This window comes from Vanessa tameamea, chromosome Z (genome assembly GCF_037043105.1).
Source record: "Vanessa tameamea isolate UH-Manoa-2023 chromosome Z, ilVanTame1 primary haplotype, whole genome shotgun sequence".
In the NCBI taxonomy this organism is placed as follows: domain Eukaryota; kingdom Metazoa; phylum Arthropoda; class Insecta; order Lepidoptera; family Nymphalidae; genus Vanessa; species Vanessa tameamea.
Window position 1 is genome coordinate 3,360,575 of NC_087341.1, and position 12,369 is coordinate 3,372,943.

At 32.0% G+C, this 12,369-nt stretch overlaps 1 protein-coding gene across 2 annotated transcripts in view; it reads right to left on the bottom strand.

The window, feature by feature from the left end:
* Window positions 1-221, bottom strand: part of Bma (black match) — a 171,813-nt gene extending 171,592 nt beyond the window's left edge. For both annotated transcript variants that reach the window (XM_026644507.2, XM_026644506.2), the window contains exon 1: window positions 72-221. The gene's annotated coding sequence lies outside the window, so the exon portion shown is untranslated. The remainder of the gene's footprint in view (window positions 1-71) is intronic.
* Between the last annotated feature and the right edge of the window lie 12,148 nt (window positions 222-12,369).

Here is a 12,369-nt window from a genome sequence, read left to right on the forward strand (position 1 = left end):
GCGGCGTCGCGCCCGATTCGGGTACTCTCAAACTTTTACGCGCTAAAAGTTAAATTTTTTGGGGCACTTACCCGAAGAGCTGGAATGCGCTTCGGCCTCACCGCCGCTCTTCTTAAAAACTTTTCCGAGACTCGAAAACAGTTTGAAGCTTGTTGAGTACCGTTAAGTACTTCTTAAATAACTCGTACCGCGCGACTAGTGTTGGTTCGCCAGACGTGCGACCAACAGGGCGAGAGACGAGACAGTGCGGGCCCCGCGGCTGAACCGTGCCGCGCCCCGCCCGGACCACCGCGAACCTCTGCCAGCACCTTACCAACCTTACCCCTTGCGCCGAATTACATTTTCATATATCAATTATTTTTCCATTTGTACTCATTGAGTCAATTTACTAGCTAAATTTAACTCATTTTCACGATTTTTTGTGGCAAAAACTTGAACAACATTTTTTTTTAAATTGTGCGTGTTCTTGAATCTTAAAAATATAAGGTGAAAGAATCACGATATGATATACGAATAAAAATATGTCAATTTGTAATCCGTGTTTTATTCAAAAGTTCTCTCAATCTCGTGCCGAAATAATTAATTAATTTCCGATATCCGGTCGCTACCGCGTCTTGTAGAATAGGAGATTTTTTGTTGTGAATGAACTGAGCACAATGAACTTCCAATTTATTATCGTGCATAAAATATACGTTATCAAAAATCAATATAACGCTCGACACGATTAAAAATCCATTTATTTATGGTAAAAAATAGATTTTTTTAACGTAAGAAACCTGGATAAATGAAACTTAAGAAACACAATTTCGTTTTCTTAAACATATATGTGGAATTCAACACAGTCGATTGAAGTATATTGTTAGGCGTTCTATTGGCTTTAAATTAGTTAAAAATCTATATATTTAAAAATTAACTAATGTCTATGTTGTCTTGGTAACTGCAAAATGTTATAAGAGTTTAATTCATACGAGAATCAAAATCGCCTCTGAACTGACAGATATGTAAATTTAATATATATGTATATGAGTAAAAAAAAAATTAAATATTGTGGTTGAATTGAAACCAGAATCAGGATACGAAATTTAAGTTCAATCGGTTAAGTAGAACTAGCTTAAACTTCAGTTGCAACATCTAACATATGAAATCAGTCGTGTACCTGATTTAAAAAAAAAAACTGATATTTCATTTTGGAAAGAGGTTATAGATATACGCCCCTCAAACACTACTTACGAAAAGTATTTTTTGTTCGTGTACCTCGATGAAATTGAAGGCTGTTAGGATATGATTGAATTTTGTACAGACAATTGCACCTAGGTTTACCTAAGTTAAGAAAAACAATAATGTACGAACATATACTATATAGTCCAAGTCTGTTTATAATATAGTTTCATATACAGTAGTAATATAGTTCAACTTTGAAAAAGACATGACTTCCATTAAAGCAATAAAATTCTTTAAATAATCAAAAAACAAATTTAATTGTACAAAACATTTTGAAGTTACCTTAACATCATATAAATATTATAATTCATTATTGTAAATATATAAAGCTGCTTTCGATATATTTCCACTGAAGTATAGCATTGGTATACATGGAATCATTGAATAGAATCGATTATATTTTTACTATCAATGAAATCCAATATATTTTATTCAAATACCAATTCAAGAGATTAGCTCCAAATCTTCCCCTAAAAAGGAGAGGAGGCCTTAGCCCAGCAATGGGATATATACAGCTTGTTAAAAATTTAGGAAATTTATTGAACTGTCTAGTTTTGTTTACCACCATTTTTTGTCAATTATTTCTACTGTTTACATAAACACAATATTGTAATTTTGTTCTACTATAATAATATACTAAAGTCAGTTATAAAAGTAAGTAATTAGTAAGAACAATAAAGATGCTCAAATGATTAATGAAACGAATATTAAGCCATTTTCTTTGTCGAAACTTTTGTCTTTTTAAATGTTATTCTTAACTACGAATTCTCAAACGAGTATCAATCAAAGGTCTATAGTAATTATATTTAATAACGATAGATTTTATATGTCATATATAATGAAGAATTCAGTCGGAATCGCTGGTACTTTATTTTACATTTTCCAGAGAGTTTACAACATTTTGCTCATAAAAAATACTCGGTCATTATTACTATAGTCGTCAAAGACTTATAATAATAAAATGAATAGATTAATATAACAAGACGTTTTAAAATGTTTACAATTATAATAACAACACCGGTACTTTTCATATTTTAGAAACATAATCAAACTAATTGGAAACGAATCGATTAAATCGAGTTACGAAAATATCATAAATATAATTCGTAATTTGAATCGAACTTCCCCGAGGCATACAAAATGTCAGATAATTGTAATATAAAACTATACAATCTCTCTTTTTTAATCGATTTTTAATGATATATTTACTCCGAATTTCTGATAAGATACTCATAATGCAATATTGTAATGCAATAATATTAGTTAAATTTAATAAAATTCTATACCAATGTTATTTTTTTGCACATTTAATTTCACAAATAGGCAATTTTGCATCGTGTCATTGGACATAATATGAGCTAATATCCTGGCTTCGTTATCAATAATATCCCAACTGTAATTAGTTGATTTTGGTAGTATCAATACAAAATATGTCTAGAGTTATACTATTCAAATCAAAATATACTTTATTCAAGCACTTTTGAATCGTCATTTAACAAACTATATCAAATAAAGCTACCACCGGTTCAGAATGTAGATTCTACCGAGAAGAACCGGCAAGAAACTAAGTAGGTTTTTTTTTAACATCTAAAAATACAGTCATGTTAGTTAAATACAATTATATGTTTTCAAACATGTGATGTTACTATATATGGGTAAAATACAAAATAAACAGAGATCAAATCAACGTATGCTTAGGAAGTTCAATTTTGTCAACTAGCTTAGGAGCGTATTACCGATACTAAATCGGAACTGATAGGGTCGCTTTGAAAATACAACACTTAGATCGATTGTATTGCGGTCATCCTCTATAGGTCTTCGATGTATTTGTTTCTCTTCCTCGGGTTGCTATCATGCAAAATTTCAAAATTGTAATAAAAATTGTGCGTGTATGGTAAATTAACAGAGCTTCGAATTTGTAAAGGGGCATTACGTAAGCAAATATTAGATTTGCTCTGACTATTTTTATGATTTTGGGTATGAAACAACTTTAAAGTTAAAATGATTAAATGTGTAAAGCATCATATTGAAACACAATAGAAAATACTATTATAAAGGGGAGGGATAAGGGATTAAATTCAAAAGACCACTCACGGTGTCTTCGTCATTTGTCAAAATAGAAATATGACCACTAATACTTAGAATTTTCTAGTAATAAAAACAAATATTATTTTATTAATAAATAATTTATTCTTAAAGATTGTAGAATGATGGCTAACAAAATGTTACTTATACATACTACTAATACCATTTAACAGATCGGTGTACTAAAACGTTTCCTTGTAGTATTTTTTATAAGTATATATCCCAAAAAGAAATTAAATTAGAGTAAGCTAATTATAACATTGACTTATCGCATTAATTTAATATCAAAATTGAATAAATAAAAACTACAATGAATTATACTCTAGTAGCTGAAACAGTTTTAAAATGTTAGAAGCATTCTACAAATTGCAGTTTAATCGAGATACGTGGCCACTCATCATTCACAACTCAATGTCGGAACCTCTAACGGAACTGTGTTATTTTTATAAAACTTTAAGTATTAGTAAAACATAAACAATAACAGTCTGTAAATTTACCACTACTGGGCTAAGGCCTTTTCTCTCTTTGAGGAGAAGACTTGGCCTAAAGCCTTGTCTCTCTCTTTGAGGCTTAGAGCCTATTCCACCACGCTGCTTCAATGCGAAAATGCTGTTGAAAAACCGATGGTTAAAAGTCGGTTAAAAATAAAATAAAAGGCTAAAGAGTGTTCATCGTTTTAAAAAAAATAAAGCTTTCGGGTATAAATTACAACCATGTACTCATACTTATTTTATATATATAAACATGTCTAATATAAGGTAAACAAAGATATACACAGGGAATTTTTCCTAAGTCTCATGTTTAGTATCAGAATTATGACCTAATTGTAATTTCGCTAATATTTTATTCTGTTCGTAATATTTTTAAGAATAATTTAAAATATTATCATTAATACCTGCTCATGCTTGGTGGTAGGTCTTTGTGCTAGTCCGTCTAGGTAGGTACCACCCACTTATCAGATATTCTACTGCCAAACAGCAGTTTGTATTCCGGTTTGAAGGGTGAGTGAGCCAGTGTAACTAGAGGGACAAGGGACATAACAATACAAATCATTCCAAAATTGGTGGCACATTGGCGATGGTTAATATTTCTTAGAGCGTCATTGTCTATGGCGTCTATGATGGTAACCTTACCATCAGGTGGCGCATTTACTCGTCCGCCTACCTATATCATAAAAAAATACATCATACAAGTTAAGTAAATGCACATAAAATTCCTATATCTGGGCAAAAGTCTTCCCGTTCTTCTGCTTTTTCACAGTAGTTTATACATAATATATTGCATTCACATTTAATGTGAATTGCACCCGATTTATCATCGAAATGAATAACTAACTATAACAACCATTTTTGAAGTAAAAGTAATTAAAAATTACTTTCGTTTCACGGGAAACAGTGCCTAGGATTAATAAAAAAATGTCATTTTAACAATAAATCCCAGAACTTTAACCATTTTTCGGAAAGTAAATTTAGTTTTGCAGTATTATAAGCTGTAGTTCTAGCGGCCTATAAAATTTATTGTAAATAAATGGGACGTTTTTTATCAGTGACGTTTATAGCTGACGCCTACACGGCAAAAACACAACGTGCCTGCTAAGTTTCAAGTCTGAGTCTTAAAGTAAGGAGAACTCGATGAGGGAGTAAGTGGTATTGAACCTCTACTAACTATTAATACTAATTTTGAAAATAAAAGATTTTCTTCGCGTTTCGAATGAGGTGAAAACATCTGGGATTTTCGATATATAGATGAGTTTTTTTATTTCTGTGTTCGCATGTTTCTTCAAAAGTAGTCATAGGAGTCATTGTAGATGAAAAATGAAAAAAATACTATAATAACCTTTGAAAAAAAAATTGAAATCGCAATTGCAGCAAACCATAATTCTATGTGTCACTGTTTTCTGTGATTATATCTCCCAATGCTATGTAGCAAACTTCGTAGCACTGCTACGCAGTGTAGCATTTCATAATGATGTCGCACAGCCTTTGCCAGTGGGTCTAAGTAATTTTGTATGGAATATATATTCATATAAGTCATGTCATTTCTGATGTTAGAAATATTAAAATATATGTTTAGACTTGCGTCGGTCACTTTTTAAAACAAAAATGATGGAAATTTGGTTTATATTCTGTTTATAAGTAAAATAAAAATGTTGCCGCATTTCTTTAAATGTGTAGTGATGTTGCGAATTAACGTTTGAAAAGAAGTAAATTTTCATTCAATGTTTGAGATTTTTCTGTTTTGGAGTAAAACATAGTCGATAAAGTGTTTTGACAATCTACCCCAATATAAATTCTTTGAAAGTTTGTGTCTCCCATTCTCTAAATCTAGAAAATGTACTTGATGAAGCCTCTACACCTCGTTAAGTATCGTTGCGCAATGTATAGGATCGCAGTTATACGGTGTTCTGTACTCTCTAATATTACGGAGTTATGAGTTTATAGTTGTTAGAAGTGAATACAAGCTATTCAGGACTCAGTAAGCGTAAGATATAAGCTATATATTACATTTTCAACTACGATTCACCTCAAACACAAACTCGTACAATGCGAACTGCATGCGCCAAATTAAATTATATTCCTAAGCGGTCTGTGAAACCCCACCCAAGCTTATACTGATTAAAAAAAAAATGACATTTCAATGTCAACAATACAATGCTTCTCCTACTGCTGCTGAATCGTTACTTAATATTTTTTTACTAAAGAATGTGACATAACTTTTAAGTTTTAAATATAAAGATATTAAAACTTTGCTCGAATCAGCCAACTATCGGATGTTAGTTTTTAACATTTCACGAGTAAAATATCAAGAGATTTTTTACAGAACAGCACCGCTTAACACAAAATATAATGGTTCATAAGCAGTAAAAAGGCTATTTTTATGTTTGTCGGAAACACGGTAAGATATAAAATATTTCTTTTTCCCGTCTTGCCCGTCCCGCCGTTGCCCGTCTTGTGTCAGGATAAACTTTGAGAATTATATTCTGAAACAATCCATTGCGCTATTGTTCAACTGTCTGGAAGATGGTCTCATTGTGAAAATGTTTTTTTTCTGATCCGTTGCGGACCGCCCTGTATGGACAAATGTGGCAGAATATCATCCCATACAGGCAGCTTTTGTCGTGATGATTTCGGTGTAAGCATATGAAAACTTCAGAATCTGCTATAGTTTAAAGGTAAACTCTATCGAGTTTCACCTGAATGATTTATCAATTTCAACCAGCTTGACAACAACCGGCTGGCTGGCTGGCTGATCCCTGAACAAGAGCCGAGATGGCTCAGTGGTTAGAACGCGTGCATCTTAACCGATGATTGCGGGCTCAAACCCAGGCAATCACCACTGAATTTTTATGTGCTTAATTTGTGTTTAAAATCTCGTTCTCGGTGGTGAAGGAAAACATCGTGAAGAAACCTGCATGTGTCTAATTTCAACGAAATTCTGCCACATCCACCAAGCGTGGTGGAATATGCTCCAAAATCTTCTCCTCCAAGGGAGAGGAGGGCTTAGCTCAGCAGTGGGAAATTTACAGGCTGATAATGTTATGTTATATGAAAACTTCATAAGTACTAGCCCGGATTCCAACCGCAATCTTCAGTTATCATCCCCGCGTATTGTTTCCTACTCGACTGTTTCAGCTCTTAGTAATATGAGTTATGCAATCTCTATTATTATAATTTATCGTATTAAAATACCCAAAAAATAAGAGACAAGAAATGTTCAGTGATTAAAATTTTAATTAATAGAAAATGAGTATGATATTTCAAAGGAAAACAGTAAATAAATGGGACCTTAGAAGTGAAGGATGGGTTTAAATTCGTTTCACATTAAATAGTGCTGAAGTTTGTCAGTTTCAAGCAGAAATACAGACGTGTATAATACCTAGTCGACATTAAATAACTTTACTAAATTAAATATTAGCAAGCGTGTGCTACGAGGGTATTTAATTATTAATATCATTGTTAATTAAATCTTTGGACTTTATGATTCATTAAAATATTAAAATGTTCGTTTTACGAATAATATTACGCTATCATGTGTGTTCGAAAATATAATTATGGATCACAATCAACTTGTCTTTAAATATTCTTATTCTAAATGAATACATGTACGATATTAACTTCATAAAACTGTATTTTTGTGTTAATTTAGATAAGGTATAAAAAGTCGTTCATCGAAACTGATGCTCATCCAAATAGTATAATTAAAGAAAACATTTTTTTTTACTAAAGTAAATACATTTTTTATATTAATACGAGCGGTGGTGGAGAGGGGAGTTGAGAAAGACGAGTCTTGTGCGCTGTGCGCAATGTGCGCAACGTGCGCAAATAGATGTTTCACATGTTTCATGTTTTTAAAATACTATCTATCTATCTTCTATATATATAAAATAACAAGTCCTGACTGACTGATTCATCATCGCCGAGCGTAAACTGTTAATGTTAGGCCCTTGAAATTTGGTGAGTAGAATTTTTTTAATAAGTAGACACCCACTAAGGAAGGTGTTTTGGAAATTCTATCCCTAAGGGGGTGAAATAGGGGTTGAACGTTTGTATGGAAGTCCGTCATTTTTTAAGTTAGAAACATGAAAAATTATTTTTGGGATACTAATTAGAAATGAGTAGATATTTATTTAAATATTTCTGGATATTCTAGCCCTAAAGGATGAAATAGGGGTTGCCATTTCGTATATAGGTTAATCTGGAAGTCCGCCATTTTTGAAGTTAGAAAAATGAAAATTTATTTTTGGCATACTGATTAGAAATGAGTAGATATTTATTTAATCGTTTTTGCATATTCTACCCCTAAGAGCAAATAGCAAGTTGAACCACTATTGCGGTTTACAAAGAGATCTTAAATTAACGCAATATTTTAAATGAGTCTGTTAAATTATTTATAACCAATTTCCACGCGAGCAAAGCCGCGGGCAACAGCTAGTATTAATATATTTTATATTACAACTATTTTAACTAAAAACGTCAAACATTTTTCTAAGTTTAACTGACGCCCCTATGGTCAGATTGGAATGATCTAAAATGATCAAAAATATAAAATACGATAATAAAATTAAAATTTTAATTGTCTATTATACTTGTGTAATTAAAGGAATAACATCACAATCGGTAACTGTTCATAAAATCAGAGCCAGTACAGGTCTGGGTTGAAAATAATAATGGCGCTTCATTTCGAAGAAAATTACACAATTTGAGCGAGAGTGTATTAAATAAGGCGCTTGCCATTAACTATTTACTCGCTACGTATCTAAGATGCTACGAGCTACGTATATCCGTAACTACGAGCTACGTTTATTACGCACTACATCACTGAAGAGTTAAAGATTCCAATGGTATGAGACAACCGGATTACTGAATCGAAATAATTCATTCCTAGATAAGTGGTTTAAGCTTGGAATTTCTCTATTCAACGATTCCATTTTCCCCAGCATTAGTCGGTCTCGATGTTAATCGACTTCTTCTTCGATGGTTTTTTAGTATTCGTTCAGCCTTAATATATTTCTGAGAATAACGAATACGTATGAGCAATAATAACAACAATATAATATTCTAAATAAATATTATTTTAATGAAATGAAATAAGAAACGTAACAATTTATATCGTAGCTTGCGAAAATATATTTGTAGAGATACAAAAAGTACGGATTGCTTTTATTGTATTGCTGCCTTTGAATTTCGTACGCTTCGTTTCCCGATTTAATCCGAGTGGATACCTCATTTAGGTATCGACGTAGCGGACACGCTGTGTGATATAATTATACTACATAAAAAGTATAAATAACATCGATAGTTATAATATTGTTTATTTTAAAGTGATATCCCACAGACGTCCTACTATTTCTCTTCCAGGGCTTTGTCTGAATTGAAAAGAAGGTTTAGATCCTATTCCATCACGCTACTCCAATACTGGCTGGTTACTTCTGGCCGGTTCCTCTCAAGTTTCAGGTGTTTATTTCCGAACCGGTGGTAGATATTTTATAAACAATGAGCATGTGTAACGTCATACAATTTTTTTCACGCAAACTTTCATATAACACACACGAAAGATTAATAATAATGAGAAAAATATTTTGTAAAGAAGACAGTTTTTTTTTTTTAATTATTATTTCTGCGGCATTTCACGCAAGAACCTGATTGGTATCCATATTTTAGATGTGAGTGTCGTCCAACCAGTAGAGCTATTCTGCAAGAAGATACTCAAAAGTTACCGCAGAACACGATCGTCAAATGTCAGAATATTTCATGCGACATAGAATACAATAATTATAAAATTCTTAGTATATACTTAGCAAAATGGCGTATCACCGTAAGTCAGTTGTCAACATTTCACGAGTGAGATACGAAGTGAACTCTTTCAGGATCTCACTGCAGTAGAAAACGAAAAATTGCCCTATAAAAATAATACTTGTCTAAAACTGACAAGGGTCGATACCGCGTAATCAAGAGAGTAGAGACATCGGAAGCGTATAATTATCTTGTTTATTTTTGTTGCTAAACGTAATGGTTATTTAAAAATAAAATCAAAAACTATTAAGGTTTTGTTTAATGTTGATTATGTATTTTCTTTTTAGGGCTCCGTACCCAAAGGGTAAAAACGGGACCCTATTACTAAGACTTCGCCGTTTGTTCGTCCATTTGTAAATATTTAAGGTCGGCTCCCATACAAAAAAGGCCATTTATGCCTATTTTTGCTTGATATCAATAAATGCTAACAAGTAGGCACTTGAAATATTCACAAAATACTTCATTGTATGTTTAGCAATATTGAGTTAAATTCTGGCTGATAGATACCGTGCAATATTTAGTTATCCACCCTTTATGGATACAATTTCAAAATAAGGAATAATTTTTATTATCTAAACTGTAACAATGTAGGTACTAAACTAATAGATTCGGTTACAGCCAGACTCCATGGTTACAGAGAGACAACAGGACAAGAGAAACTAAAAACAAGGTTACAATTAGGCATTTGTGTACCTATTGCTGTTTATCTAGTCAATGGTACGGAACCCTTGATGCGCGAGTCCGACTCGCACTTGGCAGGTTTATTTAAATATCTGTATTGAGTAATATTAGAAGCCTTTATTTAGTTTCACCTGTCCCGATGTTTGTCATCAAATCTTGCATATTAAATTTGTTCCATTCCCCGGTAACCGATTGAGCTGAAATTTTGCATATATATGTAAATCACGTGACAATGCAATATTATGAAAATGGCGCTGATCTGATTATGAAGCTTGAAGTTGGCCATAGGAACGCAGTAATTAAATCACATAATACCATCGAATATGGGCTCGTTTGATTCGTCTTGACGAGTTCTGCTGGATGGTAACCAGGGTCTGATGATGGCGCTGGAACATTTCCGTAGAAAATCAGTAATTAAACGGTATAACCCCATCGAGTATAGGCCCGTTTGATTCATCTTGACGAGTACTTTGGTGGTGGATGGTAACCAGGGTCTGACGATGGAGCTGGAAGGTGACCATCATAACTCAGTAATTAAGCGACACATTCGCGTCGCGTTTGATTCGTTTTAATGGGTGAACCGTTTTTGATTTTATTTTTAAATTATATTTTTAGTTATTTTAATTAACGAGAACATTCGTAACATTTTAGCAAAAATAACTGTATTTTATAAGTTGTGTACGCGGCTTATATAAATACTTTTAATATTCGAATGACCATGTTATTATTTTGTCTATTTTTGTTGTGGTAAAGGGCTACGCGGTTTTGCTGCTTATCAAAGTTTGATTTTTCGTGTTCGCTGAGATAGTTGATTACTGTTACTTTTGAATTATTATACCAAAAATCGCCCTGAATATTTACCTAATGTCGATTGTGCTGAAATAGAAAATCTGAAACAGCTACAGTTTCTTCAGAAAGACCTTTCTGAAGAAACTGTAGCTTTGATAACTGTGACCCAACCACTTTCATTAGTTCCTATTCCGTAAATCAACTGGAATTCGACGATCCACACATTATGTCTGAACGAATAACGACAATTGATAACTTCTACTAATAGTTTCGTACCAAACTTTTCTGAGAAGTATATACATACAGAAATCATTAACACACTAACAAATAAAAACGTATCTAAAAAAATATTGCAGGTTTCGACGTTCTAAAGAAGCAAGTTTATTACACAAAAACAACGTTATATGGATCCTAACTTACTCCACTACCTTACCTTACCGATATTTTGGTATTAAATATATAAGCATATTTATTATTATTATTTCATTATAATCTTCATTATAATATTCAGCATAATTATTAATATTAATTCTATTTTAATTAGGATAGGCGAGAATTAGTGACGTATTTCGAAATTGCTCAAGTATTACAGAGTTTGTGATATATCTATATTTTTTATACTTTTAACTAATTCTAACTGTTCCTGAAAAACTTGCCGTAATACACAATCAAAATTGAACTCATTCATTTGAAAATGTCAAAACAATAATTACACGACCGATGCTCTTTATTAAAATTATTTTAAATAAGTAAGTAAAATGCATTATGTTTTTAAAACATATTGGATTTCCACGTAAATTTTATTATGATTGTAAAGTGCAGCCAATTTCAATATATGAAGCTGTTATCAATACAAATATTATAAATATGAACGTACCTCTGTCCTTCTGTCACGTTTACACGACTGAAACACTGAACGTATTTTGAGGAAATTTATTATGACTAAGCTTGAACCTAAAGAAATAAGTCTAATTTACCCCTCGGAGGCTAAAATTGGGGAAATAAGTTTGAATTTCAGTTCTTTAATTTTGAAGTTGAATTTGTATTGTGTTTTATTGAATTTTAATGAATTTGTCCAACGTTAACTACATACCCTTTTTTTATTATACACGGAAAAAGTAAACTAAATTTTAGATCAAGGTAGTTGCAGTAATAAATTTCTTATGAATGTAAGAAGTAGATATAAGTCATATTGCTTTTAAATCAGTCATTAATAAAAATAATTAAAAGTAGTAGTATAGTAATATTTGTATGTTGGCTAAATCATCGGTTTTTGGAAATTCTAATTTATCTACCTTTG